This window comes from Nicotiana sylvestris, chromosome 6 (genome assembly GCF_000393655.2).
Source record: "Nicotiana sylvestris chromosome 6, ASM39365v2, whole genome shotgun sequence".
Taxonomy (NCBI): domain Eukaryota; kingdom Viridiplantae; phylum Streptophyta; class Magnoliopsida; order Solanales; family Solanaceae; genus Nicotiana; species Nicotiana sylvestris.
Genome location: NC_091062.1, coordinates 50,734,460 through 50,756,086, shown reverse-complemented (window position 1 = coordinate 50,756,086; position 21,627 = coordinate 50,734,460).

Below are 21,627 nucleotides of genomic sequence, written 5' to 3'. Positions count from 1 at the left end.
GTGGTTGGAGAGGTGCAATTTCTCCGAGTGTGAGAAGCATAGGATATGTAATGATTTTTCTTCTAGATGGGATCAATGGAAGTTCTTGGCTAGATGAGTTACAGTTCAGTTCTGAAAGAAAGTTGATAAAACTCTTAGGCAGTGGGTAGCCTCAGATGATTAAGGAAATGGTACTGCTAATTGGAAATAATTTGACGAGAGTCTATGTTTTAGTAAAAGGGTAATGTTATTAAGTTGATAGCACTTCAGTAGTATTGCAACACCTTCTTTTTAGATCGACTGGTGATATTCGGGTTTGCTTGGTGGCGTAGGGAAATTTTAGAGTATCTATAGTGGAATGATTGGGTATTAGAGGTGTGGCATATATTCGGACGGCAAAATTGGGATAAGATATGGTGATTCATGTGCCGTATGGACGTGGAGACGGAAGTTCTCATATTCAGGCTATGTTGTGATTGTAGATCGTGTGTATCAGCACTGTTTAGTGACTACCGAGATTTGGAGGCCCGGGTGGATCTTTCTTTGCTTGGTATGTTAGATTTTGGATGTGATGTTGGGGATTTAGACTAATCGTCTCAGTGTTGGGTTATTCTGAACTATTGCGTTATGGGCTAGGTTGGAACTGCCAAAGGTTGAGTGGCGATGTGCGTCGGGTTATGTTCTAGTGGAGTGGTTTATATTTCATAGACCCAGCGGATGGCTGGGAAGGATTGCTTTTCTTAATTGGGCCTTCGTGATGGATGTCAGTGCAGAGGTTTCTACCATTGATTCAGTTTCGGTGTTGAGGGACTTTCCGGAAGTGTTTTTTGTGTCGGGCATGTCGTCGGGCGAGGTTGTGGATTTCGATATTTATGTGATGCCGGGCACCATATCATATGGCTCCGGCATGAGTTATGGTAGTTGAAGGAGCAGCTTTAGGCTTCCTTGGTAAGGAGTTTGTTGGCAGGCCAATGTGGATGCGTGTTCTAGCTCGAGTCGGCTTGGTTGGCCCCGAATTGTATTGTTGAGGGATAGGTTGATTCGACCATTATTGAGCTTATTAGTGAATCTGGGGAGATCTATGAGTTGCCTTTCTGTGTTGCGAGACATTATGATGTATTGGTTATGGGCACATATGGTGCGTTTCTAATGGGGTTCATAGTGGAAGTCGAGCGGGAAGAGTAATCGGGTGTTGCTCGGTGAATAGTGTATCGGTTACATCCTATCGGGTTTGCATGGTATATGTTACTTGTTTCACCGTTGGTGTAATGATTTGCTTTGGTTCCAGACGTCAAATTGTGCGTGGTTGTCAATTTCGAGCATAGTGACTTGAGGTGTCCCATGTGGAGCAGTGTTTGGATAGGATCGTGCATTGTAGCGAAGCTATGTGGAGATATGACCTTGCGGGTTAGATTTGTGTGTCCTATTCTATGATGTGAGACGGGTTCGTAGCCCTGCGTTGTGGTGGTACTGGTGAGCTTGAGATACAACTCTTTCATTTGAGTCATTTTCATGATTTGATTATGTTCGGACCGTTGCTTATTGGTGCGCGTATTATGCTAGATGTGGCTTAGGCCTCTATTGGTGTGACATGTCACCTGGGTAGTGTGTTGGGTCAGAGGAGATCATTGGGATCATTAATGAAAATAAACGGATTCGATTTCAGCATGTTTGATGGGTAAACATCGAGGTTCGATTCAAAAAAAATTTGCTATGGTAATTGCCAGAGGAGAAATGGCTTCATGAATGGTTGATCTGAGAAATGGTTATGGTTTATTGTGTGTTTCATTTATCGTTGGCAGTATATGAAAGTGTTGGAATGAGACTTTAGCTGATAAGAGGTTTTCTATCGGTATTTGGTTGTTATGGGCAGCTGCTGTGAATAGAAGTTATTACTGCGAGCGTTAGAGTTATATGGTATATCATGGGATTGCTCCTGAGGTTGCAGGCGTGGGTTACTACAGCTAGTTCGGGTCTATTCAAAGTATAGGTGTGAGGTTTTGATCGTATTGATGGTTTCAGAAGTGAAAATGTGGTTCTATGGTTTATGGGCTAGATTGGATTGTGTAATTTTAGTTAAACGGTGTTATCAGACCTATATGAGATAGGGTGATGTGGGATCACCCCCGGCTATATGCATGGTAAGGTTATTCAGCGATTGGTGGGCTTTTAGAACAGCTCTGGGTACGTTCGAGGACGAACGTATGTTTAAGTGGGGGAGGATGTGAACCCTCAGGGGTTGGCCTGGTGGCAATTGACTTGAGCCTTGGGGTTCGCTCCCTTTCAAGGTCTCAAGTTCGAAAACCACTGGGTGCAAACAATTTCTGAGGGTCATCGGACTGGGTAAAACCTGAATTAACCGTGGTGCACTTGCGGGAAAATCTTTGCTGAGGGCCTGTGTACCCCCGGGAATAGTCGGGACTCAAAGAGACTCGGACACCCGGTGCAAATCAAAAAAAATAGTGGAGGAGGATGTAACGACCCGACCGTTCGTTTTGAACTTTTGCACTTTGATCGCCAGTTCCCGAGCATGACTTGCCCCGTGTAACGTATTATGACTGATGTAGATCGTTGGTTTTTGTTTTCAGGAAAAATCAGAATGAATTTGAAGGAACAGTCTCAGTTGAAAGCTTTGAATTTGAAAGGTTTGACTGAGAGTTGACTTATTTGTGTATGAGCTAGGATCGGAAATTTTATGATTTGGATAGCTTCGTTGGGTAATTTATGACTTAAGAGCGTGATCGGAATGCATTTTGGAAGTCCGTGGAAGGATTTGGCTTGAATTGGCAAAGTTAATATTTTGGCGAATTCCGGTTGATAGGTGAGATTTTGATCCGAGGTTCGGAATGGAATTTCGAGAGTTGTTGTAGCTTCGTTATGTCATTTGTGATGTCTGTACAAAATTTCAGGTCATTTGGTCGTCGTTTGGTCGACTTTTTGATCGAATTCGGATTTCAGAAGTTTTGAAATTCGTAGGCTTGAATCCGAGGGTGATTTAATGTTTTGATATTGTTTTGAGCGTTCCGAAGGTTGGAACAAGTTTGAATTATATTATTGGGTGTGTTGGCATGTTTGGTCGGGGTCCCATGAGGCTCGGATATGTTTTGGAAGAGTTTTTAGAAGATTTTGTCGTTTTGAGCATAAGCATGTAATGATCCAAAGATCCATTTTTAGTTCTAGAGATCAAAAATTGATTTCGAGACTTCCAGAATTTTGATAATGAATTATAAGACTGATCTGGAAAGTTTGGTCTAATTTCATCAAGTCGCGATTGGGTTTTTGACACGAAACATGAGTTGATTGTTTAACGAGCGAAATGGGTATTGAACTGAGCAAATGAGCTCCGAATTGAGTTTCGACTGAAGGGCTATGTTCGTATTATTATTTTTGACTCATAAGAACAAGAATCATCGAATTCCGAGTTTGTATGATGGAGTTAGAGCCTTTTTAGTGAAAAGAAAAGCTGCTGCAATTTTCTAGGTAGTTTCTGCATTTTTCGCACGTGTGAACAGTAACCGCACCTGCGTGAACAGTATCTGTGTACAGTACCATGTACAGTAAACATGAACAGTACCCGTGTACAGTACCCGTGTACAATACATATGAACAGTACCCCGTATACAGTACCCATGAACAGTAAAATGCGTGAACAGTAACCACGGAAATTCTGGACAGAATGTTGAGTTCTCCCATTTTCCATTTTTACCAAATTGGAGCTCGGGGAGAGGCGATTTTCGGGAGATTTTCAGAGAAAACAACGGGGTAAGTGTTCTTAACTTAATTTTGGTTAGATTACCCGAATCTATTACTAGTTTTGACATTTAATTGGTGATTTTAGTTGGGAAAATCTTGAAAACCCTCTTGGTTTAATTTGAAGATTTGAGGGTCGAGTTGATGTCGGATTTTAGTAAAATTGGTATGGTTGGACTCGTGGTTGGATGAGGTTTCATATTCTATAATTTTTGTCGGGTTCCGAGACGTGGGCCCCATGGGCGAATTTTGAGTGCAATTTCGGATTTTTAATGGAAAATGTAGAATTTCATATGGAATTAATTCCTATAATTTTTATTAACTAAATCGAATTATTGTGGCTAGATTCGAGGCATTCGGAGGTCGATTTGAGAGACAAAGGCATCGCGAGCTAGAGGATTAGCCGGTTCGAGGTGAGTAATGATTGTAAATGATGTCCTGAGGGTTTGAAACCCCAGATTTGTTCATTGAAGTGCTATATTAAGGTGAGACACGCGCTGGATGATGAGCGTGGGGTCTTTTATTACTGGGGATTGTGACTTGGTCCATCCCGATTGATGATTTTACCGCATATTTTATTGAAACTTATTTGTTATCATCATGATTTGGGCTGATTGCCATACTTGGGCTTCGTGCCAATTATTTGAATCCTTTGGGAAATTTTATCACTATTTCCTCACTGTTTTGACTTATATTTAAACTCAGTCCTGTTGATAATTATTGTTTTACAAACTCAGCCGCTTTTATGCAGATTTGAAAACTCAAATGATATTTCTAAATGGTATTTTGGGCTGAGAATTACTGTTTTACAAATGCCCGAGGGGCTTATAATGATTTCCGGACTGAGTGAGGCCGAGGGCCATATGTGAGAATATGCTGAGTGATATGAGGCCGAGGGCCTGAGATACTTTATATGCCACGCGGTGGCTTGAGTGATGTGAGGATATGCTGAGTGATAATGCCACGAGGTGGCTTGATATAGCACTTGGGCCATAAGGGGCCCCTCTGGAGTCTGCATACCCACAGTGAGTGTGGGTACCCATTGTTCTGAGTGATTGATACTATGCCCGAGGGGCTGATATGAGTGATTGTGAGGTAGCCCGAGGGGCTGATACTATTCTGAGAGTGATCTCGAGGGGCTGTTACTGATCTGGTATTGAGCCCGATGGGCTGTTACTGTTCTGATATTGAGCCTGAGGGGTTGTTATTGTTCTGATATTGAGCCCGAGGGGCTGGCACTATTCTGATATTGAGTCCGAGGGGCTGGTTCTGTTGATATTATGCCCGAGGGGCGGTTTGTTTTACATGTTTTGCCCGAGGGGCTGTTTACATTTCTATCATTTTTGTTACTCACTTGTAAACTATTTCCTTTACTTGTTGGAAAAAAAAGGGATTTTCACTTGACTTCTCACTGCCTTACTGTTTAAAGTGATTTTACTGCTTCAGTATGGAATACCTTGTGTTTTTGCGTGATTTCTTGCGTTCAGTCTTTATTTATTATTATTACTCACTGAATCGGAGTACTCACATTACTCCCTGCACCTTGTGTGCAGATTCAGGTATGTTTTGGCTAATCGGAGGCAGAGTCATCAGGGTTTAGCAAGGTAGCTGCCGGCGTTCGCAGCACTGCTTTTCTCTCTCCTCATTTCATTTGTCTGTTTTTGTACACTCCAAGCTTTCAGTTGTATTTATACCCTAGTAGATGCTCGTGACTTGTGACACCCCAGTTAGGGCTGTGTCGGGTTGTGCTTCCGTTAATTATATCATTAAATCATGTTTAGCTATTTTTGAAAAGGCGATATGGGTTTGTTGGTTGGCCTTGTCTTCACGAGAGGCGCCATCACGACCGGAGCGGGGTTTGGGTCGTGACAGTGACATACTACTGACTCTAGTTTACTTTCCTATAATATTTCATTATTAGCTATAATATTTCGTCATTACCTATGAATTTCATTAAGTAACCATTGGGTACAGTTTTTTGTGCATTTTTAATCACAAGTTATATTATATGTTGGGACTTGTATCACAGTAATTAGAGCATTTTTACTTATGCATTATACTGGAGCCTAATTTTTGAAATTTTTCTGTATCTTATACTGGAGTTTTATATATATAATAAGAAATTTGGAAAGCTTGGAAATTTTTTATCCAAAATAAATTACTGGAACATTATACACATTGCTTTGTATTACATCATAAATATGGTATTTTATGACATAACATGCAAGTAAATCTATTTCGTCTACATTTAATTACTTTATGAGGTGCAGTGTTTGATGCATTTTTAACCACTAAAATTAATTTATATTTCACATTGGAAGATGTGTTAAAATAATAATTATATTTACACTATTTTCATTAAATTGGGATACATGAATATTTATTTTTACCTCTGACGTTCCATTTGCCTTCTGTCTTTTTATATACAGTTTAAAAAAAATTACGCTATATAAGTATCATATCGTTTACAGATTTATTCACACAAACTCATCTAGTTTTATTAGACAAAATAGAAAAAATAAGGAAAAATGGATGCAGCAATCAAAACCATAGTTGATCAAATCAAAGAAGATATCATCGAAGCCTTTGAGATCAAGTTCGATGAGTTCATGGACAAATATGAAAGGGATTTAAGAAGACTCAAGGACAAGCTGGATAGGCTGGAGATCATTGTCCGATATGGGGCTAATGGTGGCAATAAAGATGATAGTTCTTGTGACTCTGATTAATTTTTTATTTTATGCTCTCTCTTTTTTTTGTGTGTGTTTTTGTGGAAGTACTTGGAATCTGAATGGTGGCAATGTAATTTTAGTTTATATTAATATAATTTCTTTTTGTTAATATATTTATCTAACTTACTTTTGATCTATTTAAATTCAAGGAAAATATAAATAATGATTATGATTTTACTGTTACAAATGTGAAAAATCAAACAATACCATATATAATATTGGCAGTTATATATCCAACTATATTATAATGGAGAGAGATCGAAAATAGTGCAAAATTGGGATCAAGAACAAGTTAGTGGAATTAAATATTTTAAAAAAAATCCAGTATATTACACTGGAGTTATATATTGTTCAATCATGATATCCTGTATTTAATATTGGACATGAATAATCCAGATTCATTTATCCTAAATTCGTCCAATTTTGGTTACTCCCTATAAAATATGTTGGAAATATTATACTTACGAAGACATATAAGCCAGTATATTATAATGGATAAGTAAAAAATAGTGGAAACTTGGTATCTAGTACAATTTACTGGAATTAAATAATTAAATATTTTATTTCCTGTATATTACACAGGAGATATATGTTGTTAAAACATGAAATATTGTATTTAATACTGGACTTGAATAGTCCAGATTCTTTTGTCCTAAATTCGTCCAATTTTGGTTACTCCCTATAAAATATGCTGGAAATGCTACTTATGAAGGGATATAAGCCTGTACATTATAATGGAGAATCGGAAAATATTGAAAACTTGGTATCTAGAACAATTTACTGGAATTAAATAATTAAATATTTCATTTCCTACATATTACACTGGAGTTATATGTTATTAAAACATGATACATGGGTATTTCATACTGGACTTGAATAATCCAGATACTTTTATCCTAAATTCGTCCAATTTTGGTTGCTCCCTATAAAATATGCTGGAAATGCTACTTATGAAGGGATATAAGCCAGTACATTGCAATAGAGAATCGGAAAATATTAGAAACTTGATATCTAGAATAATTTACGGGAATTAAATAATTAAATATTTTGTTTCCTGTATATTACACTGGAGTTATAGTTTATTAAAACATGATATCCTGTATTTCATATTGGACATGAATAATCCAGATTCTTTTATACTAAATTCGTCCAATTTTGGTTACTCCCTATAAAATATGCTGGAAATGCTACTTATGAAGGCATATAAGCCAGTATATTATAATGGAGAAGTGGAAAATAGTTGAAACTTGGTATCTAGTACAATTTACTGTAATTAAATAATTAAATATTTTATTTCCTGTATATTACACTGGAGTTATACGTTCTTAAAACATGATATCCTGTATTTCATACTAGACTTGAATAATCCAGATACGTTTATCCTAAATTCGTCCAATTTTGGTTACTCCCTATAAAATATGCTGGAAATGCTATATATGAAGGCATATAAGCCAGTATATTATAATGGAGATGTGGAAGATAGTGGAAACTTGGTATCTAGCATTATTTACTAGAAGCAAATAATTAAATTTGCCTATATATTACACTGGAGTTATATGTTGTTAAAACATGATATCCTTTATTTAATACTGGACTTGAATAATCCAGATTTTTTGTATCCTAAATTCGTCAAATTTTGGTTACTCCCTATAAAATATGCAGGAAATGCTACATATGAAGGTATATAAGCCAGTATATTATAATGGAGAAGTGGAAGATAGTGGAAACTTGGTATCTAGTACAATTTACTGGAAGTAAATAATTGAATATTTTGTTTCCTGTATATTACACTGGAGTTATACTTTGTTAAAACATCATATCCTGTATTTAATACTGGACTTGAATAATCCAGATTCATTTATCCTAAATTCTTCCAATTTTGGTTACTCCCTATAAAATATGCTGCAAATGCTACTTATGAAGGGATATAAGCCAGTACATTATAATGGAGAATCGGAAAATATTGGAAACTTGGTATCTAGTACAATTTACTGGAATTAAATAATTAAATATTTTATTTCCTATATATTACACGGGAGTTATATGTTGTTAAAACATTATATTCTGTATTTAATACTAGACTTGAATATCGAGATTATTTTATCCTAAATTCGTCAAATTTTGGTTACTCCCTATAAAATATGCTGGAAATGCTACTTATGAAGGGATATAAGCCAGTATATTATAATGGAGAATCGGAAAATACTAGAAACTTGGTATCTAGAACAATTTACTGAAATTAAATAATTAATTATTTTGTTTCTTGTATATTACACAGGAGTTATATGTTGTTAAAACGTGAAATATTGTATTTAATAGTGGACTTGAATAGTCCAGATTCTTTTGTCCTAAATTCGTCCAATTTTGGTTACTCCCTATAAAATATGCTGGAAATGCTACTTATGAAGGGATATAAGCCTGTACATTATAATGGAGAATCGGAAAATATTGAAAATTTGGTATCTAGAACAATTTACTGGAATTAAATAATAAAATATTTTATTTCCAGTATATTACACTGGAGTTATATGTTATTAAAACATGATACCCTGTATTTCATACTAGACTTGAATAATCCAGATACGTTTATCCTAAATTCGTCCAATTTTGGTTACTCCCTATAAAATATGTTGGAAATGATACTTATGAAGGGATATAAGCCAGTACATTATAATGGAGAATCGGAAAATACTAGAAAATTGGTATCTAGAACAATTTAATGAAATTAAATAATTAATTATTTTGTTTCCTGTATATTACACAGGAGTTATATGTTGTTAAAACATGAAATATTGTATTTAATACTAGACTTGAATAATCCAGATTCTTTTGTCCTAAATTCGTCCAATTTTGGTTATTCCCTATAAAATATGCTAGAAATGCTACTTATGAAGGGATATGAGCCTATACATTATAATGGAGAATCGGAAAATATTGAAAACTTGGTATCTAGAACAATTTACTGGAATTAAATAATTAAATATTTTATTTCCTGTATATTACACTGGAGTTATATGTTATTAAAACATGATACCCTGTATTTCATACTGGACTTGAATAATCCAGATACTTTTATCCTAAATTCGTCCAATTTTGGTTACTCCCTATAAAATATACTAGAAATGCTACTTATGAAGGGATATAAGACAGTACATTATAATGGAGAATCGAAAAATATTAGAAACTTGATATCTAGAACAATTTACTGGAATTAAATAATTAAATATTTTGTTTCTTGTATATTACACTGGAGTTATAGTTTATTAAAACATGATATCATGTATTTCATACTGGACTTGAATAATCCAGATTCTTTTATACTAAATTCGTCCAATTTTTGTTACTCCCTATAAAATATGCTGGAAATGCTACTTATGAATGCATATAAGCCAATATATTATAATGGAGAAGTGAAAAATAGTTGAAACTTGGTATCTAGTATAATTTACTGTAATTAAATAATTAAATATTTTGTTTCTTGTATATTACACTGGAGTTATACGTTCTTAAAACATGATATCCTGTATTTTATACTAGACTTGAATAATCCAGATTTCTTTATCCCAAATTCATCCAATTTTGGTTACACCTTATAAAATATGCTGGAAATGCTACATATGAAGGCATATAAGCCAGTATATTATAATGGAGAAGTGGAAGATAGTGGAAACTTGGTATCTAGTACAATTTACTGGAAGTAAATAATTAAATTTTCTTGTATATTACATTGGAGTTATATGTTGTTAAAACATGATATCCTTTATTTAATACTGGACTTGAATAATCCAGATTTTTTTATCCTAAATTTGTCAAATTTTGGTTACTCCGTATAAAATATGCTGGAAATGCTACATATGAAGGTATATAAGCCAGTATATTATAATGGAGAAGTGGAAGATAGTGGAAACTTGGTATCTAATACAATTTACTAGAAGTAAATAATTAAATATTTTTTTTTTCTGTATATTACACTGGAGTTATACGTTGTTAAAACATCATATCCTGTATTTAATACTGGACTTGAATAATCGAGATTCTTTTATCCTAAATTCGTCTAATTTTGGTTACTCCTTATAAAATATGCTGCAAATGCTACTTATGAAGGGATATAAACCTGTACATTATAATGGAGAATCGAAAAATATTGGAAACTTGGTATCTAGTACAATTTACAGGAATTAAAAAATTAAATATTTTATTTCCTGTATATTACACGGGACTTATATGTTGTTAAAACATTATATTCTTTATTTAATACTGGACTTGAATATCCAGATTCTTTTATCCTAAATTCGTCCAATTTTGGTTACTCCCTATAAAATATGCTGGAAATGCTCCTTATGAAGGGATATAAGCCAATACATTATAATGGAGATTCGAAAAATATTGGAAACTTGGTATCTAGAACAATTTACTGGAATTAAAGAATTAATTATTTTGTTTCCTGTATATTACACTAGAGTTATATGTTGTTAAAACATGATATCCTGTATTTAATACTGGATTTGTATAATCCAGATTTTTTTATCATAAATTCATCCAATTTTGATTACTCCCTATGAAATGCTGGAAATGCTACTTATGAAGGCATATAAGCCAGTATATTATAATGGAGAAGTGAAAAATAGTGGACACTTAGTATCTAGTACAAGTTACTGGAATTAAATAATTAAATATTTTGTCTTGTATATTACACTGGAGTTATATGTTGTTTAAACATGATATCCTGTATTTAATACTGGACTTGAATAATCCAAATTTTTTTATCCAAAATTCGTCCAATTTTGGTTACTCCCTATAAAATATGCTGAAAATGCTACTTATGAAGGGATATAAGGCAGTACATTATAATGGAGAATCGGATAATATTGGAAACTTAGTATCTAGTACAATTTACTGGAATTAAATAATTAAATATTTCATTTCCTGTATATTACACGGGAGTTATACCTTGTTAAAACATTATATTCTTTATTTAATACTGGACTTGAATATCCAGATTCTTTTATCCTATATTCGTCCAATTTTGGTTACTCCCTATAAAATATGCTGGAAATGCTACTTATGAAGGGATATAAGCCAGTACATTATAATGGAGAATCGGAAAATATTGAAAAATTGGTATCTAGAACAATTTACTGGAATTAAATAATTAAATATTTTATTTGTTGTATATTACACGGGAGTTATATGTTGTTAAAACATTATATTCTTTATTTAATACTGGACTTGAATATCCAGATTCGTTTATCCTAAATTCGTCCAATTTTGGTTACTCCCTATAAAATATGCTGGAAATGCTACTTATGAAGGGATATAAGCCAGTACATTATAATGGAGAATCGAAAAATATTGGAAAATTGGTATCTAGAACAATTTACTGGAATTAAATAATTAATTATTTTGTTTCATGTATATTACACTGGAGATATATGTTGTTAAAACATGATATCCTGTATTTAATACTGGATTTGAATAATCCAGATTCTTTTATCCTAAATTCGTTCAATTTTGGTTACTCCGTATAAAATATGCTGGAAATGCTACTTATGAAGGGATATAAGCCAGTACATTATAATGGAGAATCGGAAAATATTGGAAACTTGGTATCTAGATGTCACGACCAGGATTTCCCACCATCGGGAGTCGTGATGGCGCCTACTATTGGAGCAAGGCCAACCAAGTATTAAAACATTTCTGATAACAATCGCAACAATATAAACAAAACGAGAAAATTAAATAAAAGCGGAAGTCTTTAAACTTAGATAACTGGGATTAAATGCGGAAGGTTTAACATAATCCTCTACCCAAGATTGGTGTCACAAAGCTCACGAACTGCTAAAATTTACTAAATACAATCGTATGAAAGAAAGTATAAACTGTTTGTTTCGGTACAAAAGATAACAAACTGAATAAAGAGAGAGAGAGAGAGAGAGAGAGAGAGAGAGACTCCGGGCCTGCGGACGTCAGCAAGGCTACCTCGGTGTCTCTGGACTGAAGTCAGCTCCCGATCAAATCCTACTGCTGAGGTCCAAAAGCTGCTCCTGGATCTGTGCAAAAAGATGCACAGAGTGTAGCATCAGCACAACCGACCCCATGTGTTGGTAAGTGCCTGGCCTAACCCCGGCGAAGTAGTGACGAGGCTAGACAGGACCTACCAAAAATAACATGTGTAGATATATGCAATAAAAGGAAATATACAGAATTTAAACAGCTAAGAGGGGCGAGCATGCTATGGGGAGCTAACAGTTTCAAATAGAAATCCTCAATAACAAAAAGAAGTAACAAAGCCAAAATGTCAACAAGAATCAAAAATCAACAATTTGCACGGCATCACCCTTCGTGATTTTACTCTCGTTCTCACCAAAAACAATACACGGCATCACCCTTCGTGCTTTTACTCTCGTTCTCACCAAAAAAGTACACGGCATCACCCTTCGTGTTTTACGCTCTTCCTCACCCAAACAACAATCACAAGGCAAACAGGGTAAGGAAATCTATAACCTCGAAGTAAATCAAATAAGAACAAGTAATGAAAGAAACAACATAACTCGGATATCAACAAAGAATTAGAAAGCAACAAATGCATGGCATCACCCTTCGTGCTTTTACTCTCATCCTCACCAAAGCAATCATATAAATAAAATATGTACGGCATCACCCTTCATGCTTTTACTCTCTTTCCTCACCATATAATCAATAAAATCGGCACGGAATGGTACATCGTGCGGCACGGCATCATCCGTCATGCTTTACACTCTTTTCTCACAATAGCAAACAATGCACGGCATCACCCTTCGTGCTTTATCACTCTTCCTCACCCAAACAACAATCACAAATAAAGGGGCAAGGGAGTAGACAAATAATTATAGAAATCCCGGCAAGGGAATACAAACTAACGGCAAGGGAGCACAATTAAGCAGTTAAAAACCCGACAAGGGAACAATATCAATAATCTCAGTACCCCGGCAAGGGAGATAGTCAACAAAACAACAAGCATCCCGTCAAGGGAGCAATTCAATAATTCTTTCTCTTTCTTTCACTTTTACCTCTTATCTCACTTTACCACCTGAGCCAACGCTCCAAAGGGGTTCAATCATTTCATATACTTTCATGCTTTATGATATACTCGAGTCAATGCTCCAAGAATGTACAAATCATAATTCTTCCTCAAACTCTTCACATTATATGAAATTTATCGATTTAACAAGGAAGAGGTATCACAAAATCCGAATAAACACAAATAAGACTCACGGTCATGTTAGACTCCGGTGTATAGATACTCGTCACCATGCCTATACACCGTACTCACAATTAGCAAATAGAAAACAACACTCTAATCATATTCCCTCAAGCCAAAGTTAGAACAAACACTTACCTCGGTCCAAAGAATAGCAATCAACCCTCAAATACCGCCCTTCCTTTATAATCCGACTCCGAAACAATGATATCTAGGCATAATTAATTCGATAATATCAATAAAAACTCGATAACAAAATCCCATAGCTTAGATATGAAGTTTCTAGCATTCTTCCAAAAATACCAAAATTCGACCCGGGACCACATGACTCAAATACGAGGCTCAGACCAAAACCCGATTACCCATAACCCCACGAGTTCAAATATATAATTTATTTTAAGATCTGACCCCAAATTGAGGTTGAATCACTCAAAATTCCCAAAAACCTAACTCTACCCAAAACCCCTAATCTATACTTTGATTTCATGATTTAGGTTTAGAAACTCATTAATTAATGAAGGAAGATGAAGGAAATGAGTGGGAATTTACTTACCCAAGAAGCTTTGGTGAAGAAGTGCTCAAAAATTCGCTCTAGAGCTGTGGAGAAGAAGAACTCGTGTGAAATATGGACTAAACCTCGCCACTGTTCTATTTTGGGTATTTAAAATCACTGGGCAAAAATGCCCTATGCGATCGCAAAGAAGGTAATGCGATCGCAGAGGGTAAGGGGAAGCTGGTCATTGCGATCGCGGAAGGGCTGATGCGAACGCATAGAAGAAAAAGGGCTCCATTCTGGGTTTGGTTTTTATGCATTGCGATCGCGGAAAGGGAATGCGATCGCATATAACAAATGGTGGCTACTATACGCGATCGCAGGAGGATCTATGCGACCGCATAGAACAAACAGGGCACCTGGAAACTCACTCTATGCGATCGCGGAAAGGCATATGCGATCGTATAGCACTGGATAACAGAACACCAGAACTGCTATTTTCTGCAACTTTTCTAAGGCCAAAACCACTCCGAAACACTTCCGAAACACTCCCGAGCCCTCGGGGCTCCTAACCAAACATACACACTAACTCAATAACATCCTACGAACTTACTCGAGCGATCAAATCGCCAAAATAACATCAAAATCAATGAATCAAGCCTCAAAATCATCATTTTTTTTTATGAAACTTCATAAACTTTCAAATTTGGGAATTCAAGTCTGAATCACGTCAAATGACGTCCGATTTCAACCAAATTTCACAGGAAGCGCTTAAACCACATATAAGACTTGTACCGGGCGCCGGAACCAAAATACGGGCCCGATACCAATGCTTTCTAATTTATTTTTATTTCAAATTTCCAAATAAATTTCAAAAAAACAATTTCTTTTAAAAATTCATTTCTCGGGCTCGAGACCTCGAATTTCGATTCCGGGCATATGCCCGAGTCCCATATTTTTCTACGGACCCTCCGGGACCGTCAAATCACGGGTCCGGGTTCGTTTACCCAAAATGTTGACCAAAGTCAACTTTAACCATTTTAAAGCCACAATTTATCAAATTTTACATAATTTAACACATAAGCTTTTCCGGCTACGCGCCCGGACTGCGCACGCAAATCGAGGCAACTAAAGGTGAGGTTTTCAAGGCCTCAGAAGCACAGAAAAAGGGAGAAAACCGGTGATGACCCTTTGGGTCGTCACATTCTCCACCTCTAAAACAATTGTTCGTCCTCGAACAGACATAAGAAGGAAGTACCTGAGTCGGGGAAAAGGTGAGGATAACGGTCCCGCATATCGGACTCGGACTCCCAAGTCGATGCATCAAGAGACTGACCTCTCCATTGAACACGAACCGAAGGAAATCCCTTCGACCTCAACTGGCGAACCTGCCGGTCTAGAATAGCTATCGGCTCCTCCTCATAAGATAAGTCCTTGTCCAACTGGACAGTGCTGAAGTCTAACACGTGGGATGGATCGCCGTGATATTTCCGAAGCATGGACACATGAAACACTGGATGTACGACTGATAAGCTCGGTGGCAATGCAAGTCTATAAGCCACCTCTCCCACTCGATCAAGAATCTCAAATGGACCAATGAATCTAGGGCTAAGCTTGCCCTTCTTCCCAAATCTCATCACGCCCTTCATAGGCGACACTCGGAGCAATACCCGCTCACCAACCATGAAAGCCACATCTCAAACCTTTCGATCTTCATAGCTCTTTTGCCTGGACTGAGCTGTACGAAGTCTATCCTGAATGATCCTGACCTTGTCCAAAGCCTCCTAAACCAAATATGTACCCAACATCCAAGCCTCTCCCGGTTCAAACCATCCAACCGGAGATCGACATCGCCTACCATACAAAGCCTCATAAGGAGCCATCTGGATACTCGACTGGTAGTTGTTGTTGTAGGCAAACTCTGCTAAAGGCAAGAACTGATCCCACGAACCTCCAAAGTCAATGACACAAGCTCGGAGCATATCCTCCAATATCTAAATAGTCCGCTCGGACTGCCCGTCCGTTTGAGGATGAAATGTTGTACTCAACTCAACCTGGGTGCCTAACTCTCGCTGGACTGCTTTCCAGAAACGCGAGGTAAACTGCGTACCTCGGTCCGAAATAATAGATACCGGTACACCAAGAAGGCGAACAATCTCCCGGATATAGATCTCAGCTAACCTCTTGGATGAATAGGAGACTGCCATAGGAATGAAATGCGTTGACTTGGTCAGCCTATCAACAATGACCCAAACTGCGTCGAACTTCCTCCGAGTCTGTGGGAGCCCAACAACGAAGTCCATAGTGATCCGCTCCCACTTCCACTTGGGAAGCTCAATCCTCTAAAATAAACCACCAGGCCTCTGATGCTCATACTTAACCTGCTGACAATTCAAACACTGAGCCACATAGGCAACGATATCCTTCTTCATTCTACACTACCAATAATGTTGTCGCAAGTCCTAATACATCTTCGCGGTGCCCGGATGAATAGAGTACCGGGAGCCATGGGCCTCCTCTAAAATCAACTCTCGAAGCCCATCCACATTAGGCACACAAACTCGACCCTGCAACCTCAAAACTCCATCAACATCTAAGGTAACCTGCTTGGCACCTCCACGCTGTACTGTGTCCCTAAGGACAAACAAATGGGGATCATCAAACTGCCGATCACGGATACGCTCTAATAATGAAGAATGGGAGACCGTGCAAGCTAATACTCTACTAGGTTCAGAAATATCCAACCTCACTAACTGATTGGCCAAAGCCTGAACGTCCAAAGCAAGCGGTCTCTCACCGACCAGAATATAAGCAAGACTGCCCATATTGGCTGACTTCCTACTCAAGGCATCGGCCACCACATTGGCCTTTCCCGGGTGATATAGGATAGTGATGTCATAATCTTTCAACAACTCCAACCACCTCCTCTGCCTCAAATTCAACTCCTTTTGCTTGAACAAATACTGAAGACTCTTATGATTCGTGAACACCTCACACGCCACGCCATACAGATAGTGCCTCCAAATCTTCAATGCGTGAACAATGGCTGCCAACTCCAAATCATGCACTGGATAGTTCTTCTCATGAACCTTCAACTGCCTTGAAGCATAGGCAATGACCTTGCCATCCTGCATCAACACTGCACCAAGTCCAATATGGGATGCATCACAATAGACTGTATAAGGCCCTGAACCTGTGGGCAAAACCAATACCGGTGCCGTAGTCAGAGCTGTCTTGAGCTTCTGAAAGCTCGCCTCACACTCGTCCGACCATCTGAACTGGGCTTCCTTCTGGGTCAACCTGGTCATCGGGGCTGCAATAGATGAGAACCCCTCCACGAACCGACGATAGTAACCTGCTAACCCCAAGAAACTCCAAATCTCTGTGGCTGATGCTGGTCTAGGCCAGTTCTTGACTGCCTCAATCTTCTTTAGATCAACCTGAATACCCTTTGCTGATACAATATGACCCAGAAATGCAACTGAGCTCAACCAGAACTCGCACTTCGAGAACTTAGCATATAACTAACTATCCCTCAAGGTCTGAAGAACCACTCTAAGATGTTGCTCGTGCTCCTCTAGGCTGCAGGAATATATAAAAATATCTTCAATGAAGACTATCACGAACGAGTCCAAATAAGGCCTGAACACTCGGTTCATCAAATCCATAAAGGTTGTCGGGGCATTGAACAACCCAAATGACATAACCAAGAACTCATAATACCTGTACCGAGTACGGAATGCTGTCTTAGGGACATCGGATGCCCTAATCCTCAACTGATGGTAGCCAGATCTCAAGTCAATCTTTGAAAATACCTTGGCACCCTGAAGCTGATCGAACAAATCATCAATCCTCGGCAGTGGATACTTATTCTTAATTGTAACCTTGTTCAGCTGCTGGTAATCAATGCACATTCTCATCGAGCCATCCTTTTTCCTTACAAACAGAACTGGCGCACCCCAAGGCGATACGCTGGGTCTAATGAAACTCTTCTCAAGCAAGTCTTGCAACTACTCTTTCAACTCTTTCAACTCTGGCGGGGCCATATGATACGGCGGAATAGAAATGGGTTGAGTGCCCGGAGCCAAATCGATGCAAAAATCAATATCCCTATCGGGTGGCATCCCTGGCAAGTCTGATGGGAAAACCTCAGAAAACTCACGAACCACGAACACAGAATCAATAGAGGGAATCTCAGCACTGGAATCACGAACATAAGCCAAGTAGGCCAAACACCCCTTCTCGACCATACGCCGAGCCTTCACATACGAAATAACACCGCGAGTAGAACGACCAGGAGTCCTTCTCCACTCTAAATGGGGCAAATCCGGTAAGGCTAAAGTCACAGTCTTGGCATGACAATCCAAGATCGCATGATACGGGGACAACCAATCCATCCCTAATATAACATCGAAATCCACCATATCTAAGAGCAACAAATCAACACGGGTCTCAAGTCCCCTAAACACCACAACACAGGAATGATGAACCCGATCAACCCCTATAGAATCACCCACTGGTGTAGATACATACATAGGAATACTCAAGGCCTCACTAGGCGCAATCAGGTAGGGTGAAAAATAGGACGACACATATGAATACGTAGATCCAGGGTCAAATAGCACTGAAGCATCTCTATCACAGACCAAAATAGTACCTGTAATAACAGCATCGGATGACTCAGCCTCTGGCCTGGCTGGCAAAGCATAACATCGGGGTTGGGCCCCACCTCCCTAAATCACATCCCTGGGACGATCGGCTGCTGGCTGACCCTTACCTCTGGCGGTCTGAGCTCCACCTCTATGACCTCTACCTCCACCTCTATGTCCTTTACCCCCGCCTCTAGTTGGTTGGGCAGGCTATGGAGCAACTGGTGCCTGAATCATAGGACGAGGACCCTGCTGCTGAGAACTACCCGAAGCTCGAGGGCAAAACCTGGCAATGTGACCCATATCACCACAAGTGTAACAAGCCCTTGGCTACTGAGACTGCTGACCCTGTCGCCCTGAATGACCACCTCGGAAACTCTGAAGCGGCGGTGCACTGATGGGAGCTGGTGGTGCACTAAAGGACTGCTGATCCAAATAATGCGTCTGAGAACCACGACCACCTGAGATACCATGTGATACCTGGAGAGCTGACTGAAAGGGCCTAGGAGGATGGCCTCTACCATACGAATCTCTACCTCTAAACGAGGTACCACTGAATCTGCCTGAATGACGGGGCCTCTTATCCGACCCATGACCACCTCCCTGTGACAGAACCATCTCCACTCTGCGGGCCAAATTGGCCGCCTCCTGAAATGTGATCTCGCCCCCGGCCTCCTTGGCCATCTGAAGATGAATCGGTAGCATAAGACCATCAATAAACCTTCTCACCCTCTCTCTCTCGGTGGGAAGTATGATGAGAGCATGGCGAGCTAAATCGATGAACCTGGTCTCATACTAGGTAACAGTCATAGACCCCTACTGGAGGCGCTCAAACTACCTCTGGTAGGCCTCTCTCTGAGTAACGGGGAGAAACTTCTCTAGAAACAACACTGTAAACTGCTCCCAAGTCAAAGATGGCGATCCGGCTGGTCTCGCTAAGCAATAATCCCTCCACCAAGTCTTGGCGGATCCAGACAGGCGAAATGTAGCAAAATCAACCCCATTGGTCTCAACAATACCCATATTTCTGAGAACCTCGTGGCAGCTATCTAAATAATTCTAGGGATCCTCAGTAGATGCATCGGCAAAAGTAGAAGTGAAGAGCTTGATGAACCTATCCAGTCTCCACAAAGCATCGATGGATATAGCCGCTCCATTGTCGGTCTGAGCTATGGCACCCGGCTGAACTACCTCAACTGGCTGAACCGCTGGAGTCTGAATCTGGGGAGCTACCTGCTCCGGAGTGCGTGTAGCAGGAGTCTGAGCCCCTCCTCCAGCCTAAGAAGTGGTTGGTGCCACAGGAAGCAAACCTGATTGGGTGACTCTCTCCATAAGGCCCACCAATCGAACCAGGGTGTCCTGAATAACTGGGGTGGCAATGAAACCCTCTGGGACCTGAGCTGGCCCTACCGGAGCTGCTGGAGCTGGAACCTCATCATCATAATCAACATGAGGCTCCACCTCTGGGACTGCTGCTCGGGGCTGAGCTCTGCCCCTGCCTCGGCCTCGCCCTTTGCCCCTAACAGGAGCTGCTGCTGGGGGCTCGGACTGCTGTGGGATCGATGAGGAAGCATGTTTCCTCGCCATCTGCGAAAGAACGGAGTAGAAATTCAATCAGTATTGGGGAAATAGAACCGCACGACAAGAAATAACAGATGTGAAGTTTTTCTAACTCAGTAGCCTTTGCGGGATAAATACAGACGTCTCCGTACCGATCCCTCAGACTCTACCGAGCTTGTCCGTGAGTTGTGAGACCTAAGTAACCTAGTGCTCTGATACCAACTTGTCACGACCCAGATTTCCCACCATCGGGAGTCGTGATGGCGCCTACTATTGGAGCTAGGCCAGCCAAGTATTAAAACATTTCTGATAACAATCGCAACAATATAAGCAACACGAGACAATTAAATAAAAGCGGAAGTCTTTAAACTTACATAACTGGGATTAAATGCGGAAGGTTTAACATAATCCTCTACCCAAGATTGGTGTCATAAAGCTCACGAACTTCTAAGATTTACTAAATATAATCGTCTGAAAGAAAGTTATAAACTGTTTGTTTCGATACAAAAGATAACAAACTAAATAAATAGAGAGAGAGAGAGAGAGACTCTGGGCCTGCGGACGTCAACAAGGCTACCTCGGTGTCTCTGGACTGAAGTCAGCTCCCGATCAAATCCTACTGCTGAGGTCCAAAAGCTGCTCCTGGATCTGTGCAAAAATATGCACAGAGTGTAGCATCAGCACAACCGACCCCATGTGCTGGTAAGTGCCTGGCCTAACCCCGGCGAAGTAGTAACGAGGCTAGACAGGACCTACCAAAAATAACATATGTAGATATATGCAATAAAAGGAAATATACAGAATTTAAACAGCTAAGAGGGGCGAGCATGTTATGGGGAGCTAACAGTTTCAAATAGAAATCCTCAATAACAAAAAGAAGTAACAAAGCCAAAATGTCAACAAGAATCAAAAATCAACAATTTGCACGGCATCACCCTTCGTGCTTTTACTCTCGTTCTCACCAAAAACAATACACGGCATCACCCTTCGTGCTTTTACTCTCGTTCTCACCAAAAAAGTACACGGCATCACCCTTCGTGTTTTACGCTCTTCCTCACCCAAACAACAATCACAAGGCAAACAGGGTAAGGAAATCTATAACCTCGAAGTAAATCAAATAAGAACAAGTAATGAAAGAAACAACATAACTCGGATATCAACAAAGAATTAGAAAGCAACAAATGCATGGCATCACCCTTCGTGCTTTTACTCTCATCCTCACCA